The following is a 15,116-nucleotide window of genomic DNA, read 5'->3' as shown; positions in this document are numbered from 1 at the left end:
TTCTTTTTTCTTTTCTTTTCTTTTTTCTTTTTCTTTTTTTTTTTTTTTTTTGAGTGATCTGTACACCCAGCATGGGGCTTGAACTTACAACCGGGAGATCAAGAGTCACATGCTCTACCGACCCAGCCAGCCAGGTGCCCCTAATCATCCCATATTTATCTCACTGGGGTTTCCGCCCCCCTCCCTTTTCAAAACCTTTAAAATAAAAATTTTAGAGAATTTCTGAATAATAACAATAATGAACAGCTATAGAATGTCCTGGGATTCATAGAAGCATTTTAGACATGACATGCGCAGTCGTGGTTCCTGATATAGAAGAGATTTCACTTTTTGAGACCAATATCTAAAGGAAGAAACACACAAAAGGGACTATGTCCACCTTGTTCAAATCAAGACTGTTGTAATCACGTGCACCGACATAAAAAGATCAAAATCTTCAGTAAAATCAAGATGTCGCTAACGGGTGTAGATCAGTCATTTTCAAACGTTTATTCTTAGAATATTCCCCGGGGCGCTAAAACAGATGGAAGTGGACCCGCCGGGCTTGACGTTGTAAAAAGAGAGTTCCCGCAACTCCGCCTCCTCTGGAGGCTTACTGGAGCCTCTGTGGCACTGTTGGAAAAAAATCGGCCATGTAGAGAACTTTCTAGAAATGGTCAGGATTCCACCCAGACCGCGGTGACGGGGTGAGTTGTAGGCAGGCTGTTTCGTCGACTGGTTGACTCACTGCGGCGTGACAGGTAAGCTAACGCCACTCTGTGATGACAAGTTTAAATACACTCAGCTTCCCTTTTGTTCAAGTTCTGCCGATCTTTGGGGCAGGGTTTTAAACCGCAAGGTGCACGAGCATCACTGGGGGAGCGCGCTGCGATGGTGGCTCGCCAGCTTCCGTCCCCAGCGTCCCCTTCGGTGGTTCTGGGATGCAGTCGTCAATCTACACCTTCCAGCAAGCACTTCAGGTGAACCGTGGACCCCTCTTCGAGAAACACTGCTTGGGAGCGTCTGACAAAATGCCTCACATGTGGCACTTGCGCGGGATCCCTGTTCTCCCGAATTTACTTTAATTTTCGCCGTGTTTATTTAAAAGGGGCTTTCTGGGGGCGCCTGGGTGGCGCAGTCGGTTAAGCGTCCGACTTCAGCCAGGTCATGATCTCGCGGTCCGTGAGTTCGAGCCCCGCGTCAGGCTCTGGGCTGATGGCTCAGAGCCTGGAGCCTGTTTCTGATTCTGTGTCTCCCTCTCTCTCTGCCCCTCCCCCGTTCATGCTCTGTCTCTCTCTATCCCAAAAATAAATAAACGTTGAAAAAAAAAAATTAAAAAAAATAAATAAAAGGGGCTTTCTGTATTCAGGTCCTAATGATTACGCAAACTATTACTGATTCACAAATCCGACGATGTGTGCTAAGTTGGGGTGGATCTAAGGGCTTTTGACCGAAATGAGATACGCGGGGCCTTGTGGGAAATACTCTTTGCAAGCAGGAACTCTAATAACTAACACGTGTTTTCTTTTTCCCACTAGTAAAGAAAAAATAGAAGGAATCTTCCTTCATGTATTAGAAGTTTTCTCTCTGAAACCAACAGTAAACATCATACCCATAACCTCTACAGACATTCACTCAAAAATCTGAAACAGGGGTACCTGTGTGGCTCAGTCGGTTGAGTGTCCAAGGCTTGGTTTGGGCTCAGGTCAGGATCCCGGGATCATGGGATCGAGCCCTGGGCTGGCTCCTCACTGAGGGTGAAGCCTGCTTAAGATTCTCTCTCTCTCTCTCTCTCTCTGCCTCTCTCCCCCACTTGCTTCCTTTGTCTCTCTAAAATTTAAAAAAAAAAAAAAAAAAAAAAAAAAGGAGAGCCTGGGTGGCTCAGTCAGTTAAGCATCTGACTCTTGATTTGGGGTCAGGTCATGATCTCATGGGTTCAAGTCTCGCATCTGGCTCTGAGTGGACAATGTGGAGCCTGCTTGGGATTCTCGCTCTGTTCCCCTCTCTCTGCCCCTCCCCCTCCCTCCCTCTCTCTCTTTCTCTGTGTCTCTCACGCACGAATGCGCGCGCTCTCTCAAAATAAAGAAATAAACTTGAAAAAATAAAATCAGAACATTTTAAAAATCTGAAACAACCGTGTAAAATGTGTACCCTCTCACCATATTATTCAATGTTGTTCTGGTAGTTTTTAACCAAAGAGACAATGAAAAAATGAGTTTAATTATTGGAAACCAAGAGATGAAATTATCCTTTTCTCTCTCTCTTTTTCAGGTCCTCTATCTGTGTAGTCAGAAACTCTATGGCAATCAACCGAAATGCTGTTGGAAAGAATAAGAGAAGTTCATTAAGTGACTGGTTCTAAAATCAATATAAAAAATAGCTTTTCTATAACCCAGATTCAAAATATAATGAGAAAACATCCAATTTCAAATAGCAACCAAAGAGTGTAAAGGGTCTAGTCATAAACAAAATTAGAAATGTAAGGAACCTTTACACAAAAACCTGAGAGTCTTTCCTGGAGCACACAAAGGGAGACTGGAATAAATGCAGAGGCATGTCCTGTCCCCAGAAGAAGAGATGTAATATTAAAACTCTGTCAATTCTTCCCAAATTGATGTATACATTAACTCAGTTTCAACAAAAAAATCCAAAAGAATTTCACGAGAAATCAGCCAAGTGATTCCAAAATTAATCTGGAAGAGTAAATACATGACAATATCCGCACGCAATAATTACATTTAGCGAATGTCTCTTTTAAGGAACTTTGACATTTACTCCTTTTCTAACTTTGTGGAGGAAGACGGTCTCCATTGAATTTTCATTCCGTGGCTGGGAAACTGAGACCCAGAAAGGCCAACGGGTAAAAGGCCATCTCCCCCGAGCCCTCCTCCTGTGAGTGCCATGCTTGTATCAACGTGACCCGTGCTGTCTCTAGTACTAGAACTCTCCGTCCAGTCCCCTTCGCGTTTTCTTTTCATTTCACCAAATTGTTGATTCTGAACCTGAATCTCCCCTGGAAAGAATAAAGCCCCACCCAAGCACCATTACCTATCTCCTTCTGATGACGCACAGCTCTGATCCCCGTTTCTTTGGTGGTGGTTACTTAGGTCCCAGTCTCTGTTGTTTCCGGGTCCCTCGGGTTGCAGCCTTCTCTTATTTTTTAAGTCTATATATTTATTTTGAGAGAGAGTGAGCTCGCACGCATAGGAGGGGCAGAGAGAGAGGGAGAGAGAGAGAATCCCAAGCAGGCTCTGTGCTCTCAGTGCAGAGCCCGATGCAGGGCTTGAACCCACAAACCGTGAGATCATGACCTGAGCCCAAATCAAGAGTTGGACGCTTAACCGACTGGGCCACCAGGCACCCCTGCAGCCTGCTCTTATAACCTCTGCAAACCCACCACTGTTCTTAGAACCCGTCGTGTTGTCCTTAATCCAGAGGAAAAGTCAACTTTCCCATTAGCAATGATTCGCGTGAGAATTCTGTGCGCTTCACTCATATGTGGTCACTGGAACTCCCCCACCTGTTTCAGTCACCGTGAAAACCTAGCTCACTGAAATATCCAAGTTTCTCTTTATCCCCAAAGAACTTGGTAACCGCCGAGAAAAGTGGCATAGCTTCACACAATAAAGTTTTCAATAACGCTGCGTTGCCGAAAGCACTAAATATTCCTGGTGGGTTTAAACTGTGTCGATTTGTATATATTTTAATAATAATAACAATAATAGGGGTGCCTGGGTGGAACAATCAGTTAAGGGTCCGACCCTTGATTTCGACTCGGGTCATGACCTCACGGTCCATGGGTTCGAGCCCTGCATGGGGCCCTGTGCTGACAGTGTGGAACTTGCTTGGGATTCTCTCTCACCCTCTCTCTCTGCCCTTCCCCCCACTCATGCTCGTGCTCTCTCTCTCTCTCAAAATAAATAAACATTAAAGAATTACAAAATAAGGGGCACCTGGGTGGCTTAGCACGTTGAGCGAACGACTCTTGGTTTCGGCTCAGGTCATGATCTCAGTTTGTGGGTTCGAGCCCTGCATCCCCGCTTGGGATTCTTTTTCTCTCCCTCTCTCTCTCTGCCCCTCCCCTGCTTGTGCTCTCTCTCAAAGTAAATAAATAAATTTTTTTTAAAAATTACAAAATACTAATGTTTAAGGACTCACTGTGTCCCAGCCCTTGCTGTGGAAGCTTTTTACCTGCATTAACTCCTGTTCTCAGCAACCCCATCAGTCCCAAGCCGAAGTCGGATGCTCAACCACCCAGGCGCCCCACCTTAGAGGTATTAAAGGACAAATATAAAAACTTGCCAGGCTTCTTTTTCCGTCCTAGAGAATGATCATTGCAAATAATTCACAGGGGAGGCCTCTGAGCCCCCGTGCATGCAACTGGTTGCTTTTTGAAGTCTTTCTGCCTAGCCATCGATGGAAATGCACACAGAAAAGGCTGCTGTGACCCTTTGCCCTAGCAATCAACCTAGCCATTTTTCCGTTTTCCGTGTATTAAGTGACATGTGCCTTGTATATGATTGTTGCTCAATAATACCTTCCTGCATGGACGGAAGGATGAACGGACAAACCTCATTCTTCATGGAGCTTCCTTGATCTGGGCAAAAGGTCGGTCATCAGAATATACAAGAGGGGTGGTCTCTGAGTGCAAAGGAGCTGACACAACTTGGTGACGGCAACGGGAAGTGTGGCCTCGGAAATGCCGATCATATTAAGAGTAAGGACAGCACCTGGGTGGTTCAGTCGGTTGGGTGTCTGCCTTAGGCTCAGGTTACGATCTCTCGGTTTGTGGGTTTGGGCCCCAGGTCGGGCTCTGTGCTGACAGCTTTGTGTCTCCCTCTCTCTCTCTGCCCCTCCCCTGCTCACGCTCTGTCTCTGTCTCTGTCTGTGTCTCTCTCCTTCTGGTCTTTGGTTGACCCTGTTCCTTCCATTTGCCTCTCTCTCCTGCTTCACCCCTGCTCAGCTCAGCCGTGGTAATAAAGCTCTTGTCCTTCTGGATTTGCTGTGCTATTCCTGACTGTTTCTGATTGCTCCCTGCACTTTTGGTATCTCAAAGTTTATTTCATTCATAGCAGCATAAAGTAATTCCTAAGGGACTGATATTATAACTTTACAACTTGTACCACGTGTCAGCAAAATGAAGCCCCTCACGGTAATCTTTCATAATATCTTTCCTTGGAAGATTTTGTTTAAAAAGTGCGTCGTAGGGGCGCCTGGGTGGCTCAGTCAGGTGAGTGTCTGACTCTTGATTTCAGCTCAGGTCATGATCTCAGGGCTCCTGAGTTCGAGCTCCACATCGGGCTCTGCGCTGACAGCACGATGCCTGCTTGGCATTCTGTCTCTCTTTCTGCCCCTCCTGTGCGTGCGCACCCCCTCTCTCTTCAAATAAACAAATAAACTAAAAAAAATTACAAGCGCATCGTAAAATGGCAATGGGAAGACAGTCATCCTTTCCTGACGTGACACGCGGGTGTTGTTTCCTTCACTTTCCTTGGGAATGTGTTAAATGCCACTGAACTGTACACTTTAAAATAGTGGATTTTATGTTAGGTGAATTTCACCTCAAAAGCAAGTAATTCCATTAACGTAAAATCCCCTGTTTTAATCGTCTTAAAGTGTGTAATGCAGTGTTTTTTCATTTAAATAATTTTTTCATAGTTATTTAGTTCTTTTTTAAGAGACAGAGCAAGCTGGGGAGGGGCAAAGAGAGAGGGAGAGAGAGAGAGAGAGAGAGAGAATCCCAAGCAGGCTCCGTGCCGTCATCACAAAGCCCAACGTGGGGCTCGAAATCACAAACACTGAGATTGTGACCTGAGCCCAAACCAAGAGTCGGACACTCAACTGACTGAGCCCCCCCAGGCGCCCTGCAATTTGGTGTTTTTTAAAGCGTATTCACAATGTTGTGCAATCATCACCACGATCTAATTTCAGAACAACCTCCTCACCTCCCCCCAAACCCTCATACCCGTTAAAAGTCGTTATTCCCTGGGTGCCTGGGTGGCTCCGTAGTTGAGCGTAGGACTTTGGCTCAGGTCATCGTCTCACAGTTCGTGAGTCCAAGCCCTGCATTGGGCTCCTTGCTGGCGGTGTGGAGCCTGCTAGGGATTCCCTGTCTCCCTCCCTCTGCCCCTCCTCCGCCTCAAAATAAGTAAATCAACTTTTAAAAAGTGGTTATTCCCCATCCCCCCACCCCTAGCCCGTGGCAACCACCAATCTATGCTTCATCTATGGATTTGCCTCTTCTGAACATTTCATATAAATGGCACCACAACAGGCCACAGCCTTTTCTATCTGGCTTTTTTCACTTTGCATCATGTTTGCAAGCTTCATCCATGTTGTGGCCTGTGTCAGCACTTCCTTTTTTTCCTTTTCATGGAAAGGCTTTTATTCATTCATTCGAGCACTGTTCTTTATTTTTAAAGATTTTGGGGGGCGGCTGGGGGGCTCAGTTGGTTGAGTGTCCAACTTCAGCTTGGGTCATGATCTGGTGGTCTGTGGATTCGAGCCCCGCGTCGGGCTCTGTGCTGACAGCTCAGAGCCTGGAGCCTGCTTTGGATTCTGCGTCTCCCTCTCTCTCTCCCTCTCTGCCCCTCCCCTGCTCGCCCTCTGTCTCTCTCCAAAACAAATAAACACTAAAAAAATTTTTAAAAAATCGTTTTAAGTTTGCCCATTTTTTTGTTGGGGGGAGAGAGGGAAGGAGCAGAGAGAGAAGGAGAGACAGAATCCAAGCAGGCCCTGTGCAGGCCCAAGTGCCTGACACGGGGCTTGAACCCACGAACCGTGTGATGGTGATTTGTGCCGAAACCGAGAGTCAGTCGCTTAACCGACTGAGCCACCTACGTGCCCTCCGTTCAAGCACTGTTCTAAGTGATGAGGTCCCTACATTTCACTGAGCTTAGATTTTGTGGGAAAGAGAGACAAGAAACAAAGAAGAAACAACACCAGATGGCACTGAGGCCATGCAGAGAGCTGACACTGAATGTCCGGAGAGAAGGGACTACACGACTTGTTACACTGAGTGGCCGAGCAAGCCAACTCTGAGGAGAGAGCATTTAAGATGAGATCCACATGATAAAACGGAGCCAGTCAAAGACCAGAAGAGAAAGTATTTCAAGCAGAAGAAACACTACAGTCTAGATGAACTTGGAATGTTTTAAGTACAGAAAAAAAAGAAGTGGGCAGGGGTATGAATGCATATCGGAGAATAGGTCTGAGAGGCGGGTAGGAGCCAGATCATCTAGTGCTCGGTAAACTCGGATGAGGAGTTTGGATTTCATTCTAAGTGTGATGAGAAAGCACCAGAAGAGTCAGAATAACATGATTTGCCTTTGGGGAGCGGATTGTAGAAGAGCAAGGTGCCTCGTTCTTTTTTATGGCTGAATAACATTCCTCTGAATGGATATACCACATTTGGTTTCCCCATTCACCTCTTCGTGGACGCTTGAGTTGTTTCGAATCTCTGGCTGTTAGGAATAATGCTGCTACGAACATTCGTGAGCGGGCTCTGTGTGAATACACATCGTCAGTTCTCTTTAATAACATACCGGGTCACGTGGCGACTCTAGGTTCAGACATTTGAGGAAATGCCGGACCATTTCCGCAGCAGCTGTACCATTCTGCATTCCCACAAGGAGTGTTTGAAGCTTCTGATTTCTCCCTGTCATCCACCTGTTCCCATGTTTATTTTCATTACAACCATCTTAGCGGCTGCAAAGTGGTGCCTCACTGTGGTTTTGATTGGCACTGCCCTAATGACTAATGGTGTCAAGCATCTTTTCGTGTACTTATCAGTCAGTTAGTTCCTACTTATCCTTCGGGCTCACCTTCTCAGAAAGGACTTTCCTCAAAACCTATCGAAGGAGAGAAGATTTATTCTCTTACTACATTCTAGCATTCCGTCGGCGCCCTTCTGAGCACTTACCACCTTCGGTTACCATTTGGACAGCTGTTTACTTCGCTTTGCTGAGCACCATTGCTGGCGCACGGTAGGAGCTCTGTAAATATTTAACTCAACGAACAAATCAGTCAGGAGAGTCATGAGACACAGAAATCAAGCAATGTGGTTGCCAGTCGGGAAGCAGGACGAAATACAGGAGATAGAGCGGATGTAGGCGCTGACACCGAAAAGGCAAGGGGTGGGTATAGAGTCAGCAGGCAACTCACACGAATACTGAGTTAAGTCTGAGACACCAGCTCAACCCTAGTGGAACAAAACCAGGCAAAATATGTCTTTAGTCTTAGAAAATGCTCAGACCCTTTAACTTACTAGTTCTATTTTTAGAAATTTATCCTGAGAAAATAATTGGGGATGTAGCAACATTTATGTATGAGGGTCTTTATTATGGCATTTTTTAAAAAGATTCTCTTTTTATTTTTTAAATGTTTATCTATCTTGGAGAGAGAGAGAGAGAGAGAGAGAGAGAGAGCACGAGCGGGAAAGGGGCAGAGAGAGAGGGAGACAGAGGATCCAAAGCAGGCTCCTTGCTGTCAGCACAGAGCCCCATGTGGGGCTCGAACCCACAAATTGTGAGATCCTGACCTGAACTGAAGTTGGACACTTAATTGACTGAGCCACCCAAGCACCCCAAAAAAGATTTTATTTTTTTTATTTTTATTTAAAAAAAATTTTTTTAATGTTTATTTATTTTTGAGAGAGAGAGAGACAGAGCATGAATGGGGGAGGGGCAGAGAGAGAGGGAGACACAGAATCGGAAGCAGGCTCCAGGCTCTGAGCTGTCAGCACAGAGCCCGACACGGGGCTCGAACTCACGGACCATGAGATCATGACCTGAGCCGAAGTCGGACGCTCAACCGACCGAGCCACCCAGGCGCCCCAAAAGATTTTATTTTTAAGTAATCTCTACACCTATGGGAATGCAAGCTGGTGCAGCCACTCTGGAAAACAGTACGGAGGTTCCTCAAAAAACTAAAAACAGAACTACCCTACAACCCAGCAATTGCACTACTCGGCATCTATCCACGGGATACAGGGGTGCTGTTTCGAAGGGACACGTGCACCCCCATGTTTATAGCAGCACTATCCACAATAGCTAAAGTATGGAAAGAGCCCAAATGTCCATCGATGGATGAATGGATAAAGATGTGGTGTATATATATACAATGGAGTATTACTCGGCAATCAAAAAGAATGAAATTTTGCCATTTGCAACTATGTGGATGGAACTGGAAGGTATTATGCTAAGTGAAATTAGTCAGAGAAAGACAAAAATCCTATGACTTCACTCATATGAGGACTTTAAGAGACAAAACAGATGAACATAAGGGAAGGGAAACAAAAAGAATATAAAAACAGGGAGGGGGACAAAACAGAAGCGACTCATAAATATGGAGAACAAACAGAGGGTTACTGGAGGGGTTGTGGGAGGGGGGATGGGCTAAATGGGTCAGGGGCACTAAGGAATCTACTGCTGAAATCATTGCTGCACTATATGCTAACTAATTTGGATGTAAATTTAAAAAGATAAAAAATTAAATTAAAAAAAAAGTAATCTCTACACCTAATGTGGGGCTCGAACTTACAACCCTGAGATCAAGAGTCATGTGCTCTACCAACTGAGCCAGCCACGCCCCCCTATTGTGGCTTTTTTTTTTTTTTCCTTTTTTAACGATTATCAGAAAGTTGAATGGGGCACCTGGGTGACTCAGTTGGTTGAGATCCAACTCTTGATTTCAGCTCAGGTCACAATCTCACCAGTCTTGAGATCAAGTCCTCCATCGGGCTCGGTGCTGACAGTGCAGAGCCTGCTTGGGATTCTCTCTCTCCCTCTCTCTGCCCCTGTCCCATTCTCTCTCACTCTCTCTCTCAAAATAAATAAATACACATTAAAAAGAAACAAGAGGGGCATTTGGGTGGCTCAGTCGGTTAAGCATCTGACTTCAGCTCAGGTCATGATCTCACGGTTTGTGAGTTTGAGCCCCACATTGGGCTCCACGCTGACAATGGGGAGCCTGCTTGGGATTCTCTCCCTCTCTCTCTGCCCCTCCCCCACTCGTGCTTTCTCTCTTTCTCTCAAAGTAATTAAATAAACTTAAAAAATATATAGCTAAAAACACCATAAATGCCCCCTCGATAGGAAATGGTTACATAAACCCTCCACATGGTAAAATACTATGCTACCATTGCCAATGAGAATACAAAAGCGAGGATATGAATTGTTCAGAAGCACTGAGAGAAGACATATTTTAAGTGGTGCCTGGGTGGCTCAGTCAAGCGTCTGACTTCGGCTCAGGTCATGATCTCACAGTTTGTGAGTTCGAGCCCCCTGTCAGGCTCTGTGCTGACAGCTTGGAGCCTGGAGCCTGCTTCGGATTCTGTGTCTCCTTTTCTTTCTGCCCCCCCCCCCCAATTGTGCTCTGTCTCTCAAAGAATAAATAAATGTAAAAAAAAAAAATTAAAAAGAAAAATATTTTAAAAGACTGGGTCAGGGTCACAGCCCTTGATCTGAAGGAATGTTCTTAGGAAACGTTGAAAGGAAATTAAGACAAATTGTGATTCTCAGGTCAGAAGCTAAACAGACATAAGTTAATAGGAAATAACCTTTTTTTTAAGTTTGTTTATTTATTTTGAGAGAGAGAGAGAGAGCGGGGGAGGGGCAGAGAGGGAGGGAGAGAGAGAGAATCCAAACCAGGCTTCCCATCGTCAGCACCATCAGAGCCTGATGCGGGGCTCCAACTCACAAACCGTAAGATCATGACCTGAGCCAAAATCAAGAGTCGGATGCTTAACTGACCGAGTCGCCCAGGCACCCCAAAAATAATGTATTTTTTTGACATTTTTAGCCAACATTGAAACTGGGAGTCCCAACGGGCATGACCTCACTCATCATTCGACGGATGCCTCCGGAGCAGCCACCATGTATCAGGTGCCAGTAGGTGGTGGGAACACACAACCGTACGTGTGCGGAGACACAGGTGCTAAAGTCGAGCGAGGGAGACAAAAACGAAGTTATTGCTAGTGACTGGTTAATTACCAGTACACAAAGTACTGCAACCAGGGATATAACAGACTTGCCTAGACATTGGGGACAGGGAAGCAACATTTAAACTGAAATCTAAAGAGGCGCCTGGGTGGCTCAGTCGGTTCAGCGTCCAACTCCAGCTCAGGTCCTGATCTCACAGCTCGTGGGTTCGAGCCCCGCATCGGGCTCTGTGCTGCCAGCTGGGAGCCTGGAGCCTGCTTCAAATTCTGTGTCTTCCTCTCTCTCTGCCCCTCCCCTGCTCACGCTCTGTCTCTCTCTCCTTCAAAAATGAACAAACATTTAAAAGAATAAAAAAAAAATAAGATGGTTACAACAAGTATTAGCTATTAGTTCTCTCTTTTTTTTCAAGTTTATTTATTTATTTTGAGAGAGAGAGAGAGAGCACGCAAGCGGGGAGGGGACAGAGAGAGAGCGAGAGAGAGAATCCCAAGCAGCCTCCGCGCTGTCAGTGCAGATCCCAACGTGGGGCTCGAACCCATGAACCTGGAGATCATGACCTGAGCCAAAATCAAGAGTCGATGCTCAATCGACCGAACCGTCCAGGCGCCCCTCCTAGCTTTTGATTCCGGAAAAGACCAAGTATTTCCCCTCGAGGAACATTCAAAAGGGCAGTTGCACAGAACCAAATGGCTTTTCAGATCAAGAAAAGACTTGCAGATAACCCTGCAAACGAAGGTTCCAACGGTCTCCTTCCACAGGTTTCGGGAGCAAACGACCTCTTCTCTCTCCTTTGGCCTCGTGACCTGACCGACGCATGTCCTGTCCCAGCCAAAGCCTGATGCGGTTTGTCTTGTGAGATGAAAAGCCATGTCCTTGGCCCATTTCTTTCGTATCTCCTGGGTCTTCATATCTGTCTTCTCACTAACCTTTTAGGTCACCAAATGCTTACCAGTGGTAAATGGCCGAATAGAAAAAGCTTTTTGAGATTTTGTGATGGAGTCTGGGTTTCCCCATAGGCCAGTGGTTTTCTTTTCTTTTCTTTTTTAATTTTTTAATGTTTATTTATTTTTGAGAGGGAGAGAGAGAGAGACAGAGTGCCAGCAGGGGAGGCAGAGAGAGAGAGGGAGACACAGAACAGAAGCAGGCTCCAGGCTCCGAGCTGTCAGCACAGAGCCCGATGCGGGGCTCGAACCCACGAACCGCGAGATCGTGACCTGAGCCGAAGTCAGACGCTTAACCGACTGGGCCACCCAGGCACCCCATCTCTCCCTCCCCTCTTAAAAATATTCTCTTCATGGACCTAGAGGGCATTATGGTAAGTGAAACAAGTTAGACAGAGGAGGCCATATACCATACGATCTCATGTGTTTGTGGAATCTAAAAACAAATCAGAAACAGACTCATAAATACAGAGAGAAACTAGTGGTTTCCAGAAAGGCGGGGGGGGGGGGGGGGCTGGGTGAAATAGGTGAAGTGGGTTAAGAGGTGCAAACTTTCAGTTATAAAACAAACAGGTCAAGGGATACGAAGTACAGCACAGGGAAGATAGCCGATAATATTGGAATAACTTTGTGTGGTGACAGTAACTGTAATAAAATCAGTGGTGGCCACGGGTAGGGGGGAGGGAGGAGCGAATACACAGGGCACAGAGGACGCTTTCGGTGTTGAGGGCACTGAAAACACTGTATGACACTATAACAGTGGAGACATGTTGTTATACATTTGTTCAAACTCACTGTACAACACCAAGCGTGAACCCTAATGTTTGCTAGGGGCTGTAGGTGATACTGATGTGATATTGATGTGTCCCTGTAGGTTCATCAGTGGTAACGAATGCCCCATCCTGTGGGGGACGTTGATAGTGAATGACGCTGTGCCTGTGTGGAGGCAGGGAACATACAGGAACTCTCTACCTGCGGCTGAAGTTTTTGTGATCCCCAAAGTGCTCTAAAAACTAAAGTTGAGGGCACCTGGGAGGCTCGGTCGGTAAGCGTCGGACTCTTGATTTCGGCTGAGGTCATGCTCCCAGGGTCCCGCATTGGGCTCCTCACTGAGTGTGGAGCCTGCTTGAGATTCTCTCTCTCCCTCTCTCTGCCTCCCCCCACCCTACTTGTGCATACTTCTCTCTAAAAATAAAGTAAAATAAATTTTTTTTTATTTTAATTAAAAAAAAATAAAGTTCATCTTTAAAAAACGAATTGGAAATGGGGCACCTGGGTGGCTCAGTTCGTTGAGTGTCCACCTCTGGCTCAGGTCACCATCTCGGGGTCCGTGGGTTCAAGCCCCAGTGGGGCTCACTACTGTCAGTGCAGAACCGGCTTCGGATCCTCTGTCCCCCTCTCTCTGCCCCTCCCCCGCTTGTGAAAAATAAATAAAATATTTTTTGAAAAAGCTAATTGGAAAAACAAAAAAAGACATGTGAATTTTCCATAACTCTGACATGTTATTTGAGACAAGAAGACATTAAAACTCACAGCTAAGATTTATAATTAAATCTATCTTTCACTATAGATTGTTAGAAAGGCAATATTCCAGGGTCAAGGCTCCGGGGAACAGCAGTCCCCATGTTACGGCTGATGGAACTCTTTCTGCAGGACGCCGACAGGCCTTAACGCTAAGAAAAGCGTTTGAGGAAAGCCTGGGTTAAAGAAAGTAAAGCGTTTTTTGGTTTTGGTTTTTGCTATTTTCCCTTTCATGAAGAGCCCCTTGGGGCTACTGTTCGTTGTGAATCCCTAAGAGGGTTTACTGTAGCTGTGTTTCCCAAACTTCTGTGACCCCAGGACCTTTTCCTTTTTTTTTTTTTTTTTTTTAATGTTTATCTATTCTTGAGAGAGAGAGAGAGAGAGCACCAGCAGGGGAGACACAGAGAGAGAAGGAGACAGAATCCGAGGCAGGCTCCAGGCTCCAAGCTGTCAGCACAGAGCCTGACGCGGGTCTTGAACCCACCAACTGTGAGATCAGGACCTGAGCCGAAGCCAGGCACTTAACCGACTGAGCCACCCAGGGGTCCTCCCCACCCCCCAGGACCCTTTCCTTAAGGAGCTTCTGAAGGGACTATCTTGGACACTAGGACTATTTTGTCAGAAGGCCCCGGGAGAGGCACTCAGGCTGGTTAACAGCGTGGTCTCCCAGGCTGGGGCTTTGCCTCTGGCCCCCGGCCCCTGATTCGCGTCCACCACCGCCTGCTTTCTTGTTTGGGCTGCAGTTCTCACTGCCTCCAGGACTACCATCCCCACTCCCCTGGAACTCAGAGTGCCCAACAGAGGGACAGCCCAGTTCTCAGCAGTGGGGCCCAGAGACCCTCCCCCCATGGCCTCCTGGCCCCGCCCCCGGCCGCAGCCTGCCATTACCTACCTTGCGAGCCCTGAGCCAGGCTCTCGCCGCCTCTGAACTCGACGGGCGTTGGATTCCATTCCCGGCCCATCACGGGGGAAATTCAAGTCCCTTTGATGGCGCTGGGACATGCTCCAAGTCAGCCCCCCCCCCCCCCCAGGCCTCCTCCTGGCCTTCCCCCGACCGCGACCCCTTGCCTACAGTCCAGGGGAGCTTCTGTGTTTTTGTGAGTGGGTTCGCCTGTGCTATTCTGAGCCTTTCTCTCCCGGCTGCCAGCAAAGCAGGTGTCCCTCATGGAACACGCGAGCTGCCAGGATCCACGCCGCCTCCCGCGTTGGGCTCGGCGGCTGCCAGAACCGAGGTTTTGCTTCTCTGCCCCTCGTTCCCCGTCGCGCGAAAAGACGAAGCAATCTGCCAGCTCCACAACTTTGTCTCCACGGGGGAGGAAGGCGTCCTCATCTTTGTCTCCTTAAAATCTCAAGCGGAGTCTCCACCCAACTCCCTTGGCTGTATCCCCCCAAAAGGCGCAGTGGTAGTTGCACGCGGCCGCCGGCAGTGTTTTCGCTTCAACAGACACGTGGGCACCGCGCAGGCCCGGCCCCGTGCTGGGTGCTTCGGCTGGAGGATGAATGAGGCAGTTGGCACCCCAGGCTGAAATCAAGGGGAAAAGCAACTTCAGGGGAGTGAGGAGGGGCCCGGAGCTCCAGGGAGGGAGAGTTCCCCCCCCACCCCCATCCCCGGGTCAGCTCAGAGCCTGACGCGGGGCTCGAACCCACGAACTGGGGGACCATGACCTGAGCTGAAGTCCGACGCTTAACCAACTGAGCCCCCCAGGCGCCCCTGCAACTTGCTTTGAACAGCACA

General features: G+C 47.3%; 1 long non-coding RNA gene across 1 annotated transcript; it reads right to left on the bottom strand.

The window, feature by feature from the left end:
* Window positions 1-2,056: 2,056 nt before the first annotated feature.
* LOC147572744 (uncharacterized) lies at window positions 2,057-14,620 on the bottom strand. The gene is made up of 3 exons (XR_015245822.1): window positions 14,274-14,620; window positions 10,815-10,914; window positions 2,057-2,297 (listed from the first exon to the last, which is right to left on the bottom strand). It is a non-coding gene; the product is annotated as an uncharacterized LOC147572744 (long non-coding RNA).
* Between the last annotated feature and the right edge of the window lie 496 nt (window positions 14,621-15,116).

The sequence above is a fragment of the Puma concolor genome, chromosome E4, assembly GCF_028749965.1.
Source record: "Puma concolor isolate L17-30 chromosome E4, mPumCon1.1.hap2, whole genome shotgun sequence".
Classification (NCBI taxonomy): Eukaryota; Metazoa; Chordata; class Mammalia; order Carnivora; family Felidae; genus Puma; species Puma concolor.
This window is presented reverse-complemented; position numbering and strand designations above follow the sequence as displayed.